Genomic DNA, 2,640 nt, shown 5'->3' with positions numbered 1-2,640 from the left:
CCAAATTTCATACCATCTAAAACATACACATCAATATCATCATTAAGACAAGGCATGAACATAACACCAGTTTTGGTAACAGGTCTTGTGGTTGAATCAGCCAGAGTGACTGCAGTTGCATCTTGGATCAGCCTGCAGTTCCGCAACTGGCTGCTAGGTGGCGCCAGATGTCTCCCCGCACCACTGTCTATAAGCCAACGCAGCTTGGGGTTAGCAACTGTCTTTCCGACCAAGGCATATGCAGCTGCTTTGCAGTGGGCTCCAGCCCCTCCTCTGCTTGCTCTGGAAGGTCCTCTTCTCCCACGACGTGGTCTTCCTTTCATCTCCCGGTTGCCATGGAAACCATCTTTGAAGTCAGCCTGATCGCAGTCTGCCTGAAGATGGTTATCAGAATTGCATAGATAACAGCGCTTAGCTGCAAAAGCTTTAACAGAGCTCTCAGCGTTTTCTCCACTCCTGGGCTTAGGCAAAAAGCAACCCCCCTTAACAGCTTTCCCTTTCTCTCTCTGCCTCCGGTCCTGTTCGTCCTGCAGCCTCCCAGTAACATAGTCCAGATTCAACTGGCTTGCAGGCATGGACTCCAGCGTTAGGGAAAGAGTCTCATAACTGGGGTCTAGTGAGCTCAAAAGGATATAGACCTTTTGTTCCTCTGAAAAAGGAACATTCAGCTGTCTCAACTTGTTGAAGAGTGCCAGCATTTTGGCCACATGTTGACGCACACAGCCTCCTTCTTGCAAACGTAACTCAAACAGCTGTCTAGTTGTATGAAGTTTGGCACCAGCTGACGTTCTTTGAAACACACGCTTAAGACACTCCCAAATTTGGTGGGCATTAGTGGCAGCGTCTATGTGCACCATCAGCTCTTCCTCTATGCCCATGACTATGTGAGCAGTAGCCCTCTGGTCTTTCTTAAGTGCTGCAGCAGCTTCAGCAGCAGGGGCTTGAACTGGTGGGCTCTGAGTACAAGTCCAAAGATCTTTAGCAATCAGAAAAATCTCCATTTTCTTGGCCCAATCTTGCCAATTCCTCCCATCCAACCTTGGAAAGGGTGGCACGAAACTCTCATGGGACTGCGCCATCTCCCCCCTGGGGCTTGAGGTAACTCACGTGGCTGCAAACTCAGCACTTGCCTCTCAGCTCCCAGCTCCGGAAAACGGCTTCTCTTCACCAGCGAGGTTTCCCTGCTTTGTGCCTCAAAAGCATGGCACAAAACAGTCCTCCAGCTGGACTATCGGCTGCCGGCCCCGCAGACATGCAGACCTCCCGTCCTGGCAATCAATCTCCTCAGGACGCCTCGCCATCAAAGCGTAGCTTCTTGGCAATAAAGCAATTAAGCCATTAAGCCATAACCTGTTTTGAATAGTGTCGATATTGGGTCATAAAACCTTTGACCCAAGTAGTGCTGCTGGCCGGCACTGCAATCAATCACCTTTACGATCGTCTCCGACATCAATGGCGCCCAGGCACACTTCTGCTGCGTCCCGAGCGTTCTCCAATTGCAGAGTTAAGCACAGCGTCACGATGGCTTTTTAGGTCTGCTTCTCCGTGGCGTCGTGAAATAACTTGACAGACGCCAGTGCTACTAAACTAAACTAGACTTTATTTAGTAGCACACACACACAAGTCCTCCAGACTTGAGCTGCATGCTTGCAGCAAGCTCACATTCAGCAGTAACACACAGCAATAAGGCAGAAGAATGCAGAGAAGGGGAAAGTGAAACCAAACCTCCCCTTTTCTAGACAAAGGAAAAGTGCCCGTATTACAGTGGGCAAGGCTAAGCTCCCAGGATCAGAACGCCTCTTGCATCATTAACTCTAAGATGCCCAGAAAACCTGACAAATGAGATTTAACAGAGCTATGCAGGTCACTGTGTTGTGCGGAAGCCAATATTCCTGAGCCACTCTTCCGTAGCTGCTAGTCAGCCCTCCTGTTTCCAGGTTGATCCCCATCTTTGACTTCAATCACCGCAGGATTTGAACCAGACAGAAACTTTTAAAGCCATTGTTGCTATCCCCAATGGTATAGACGTACCACAGGGTCAGTCAACACAATAAGTAAATCTTGTCTATGTTCCAAGTGTATTTATTGTTGTATCGTTTACAGTATTTAAGATGGTGATGGCATTGTGTTGCCAGTTTTTAAAAACAGTAAATCGTAAAATGTGTCCTCAGCTATTGTGTGGATTAGAACTAAGGAGGCTTTTTGATGTACTTAGAATAAAGTCCAAATAATGTACCAAATAAGGTCCCAAATAAGATATTGAAGTGTTTACTGCTGACCTTACCTCTTGGTATCCCAGCATATTTTCTGAGGCCTCAGAGGAAAGTGTGTGTGCAGAGGACCTATTGTTTTTATGCTCTAAACAATATGATATGGTTTGTACTATGTAAACCTACAAGGGAGCATTAATTGACACTACATTGGTACCTCTGAAGTCGAACAGAATCTGTTCCGGAAGTTGTTCGACTTCCAAAATGTTCAGAAACCAAGACACTGCTTCCAGTTGGCTGCAGGAAACTCCTGCAGCCAAGTGGAAGCCGCGTCGGATGTTTGGGTTCCAAAGAACATTCTCAAACCGGAACACTCACTTCCGGGTTTGCAACATTCAGGAGCCAAAACATTTGACTCGCAAGGCGTTCG

The sequence above is a fragment of the Lacerta agilis genome, chromosome 9 (assembly GCF_009819535.1).
Source record: "Lacerta agilis isolate rLacAgi1 chromosome 9, rLacAgi1.pri, whole genome shotgun sequence".
NCBI lineage: Eukaryota > Metazoa > Chordata > Lepidosauria > Squamata > Lacertidae > Lacerta > Lacerta agilis.
The sequence above is the reverse complement of the archived record's forward strand: the minus strand, read 5'-3'. Positions refer to the sequence as shown.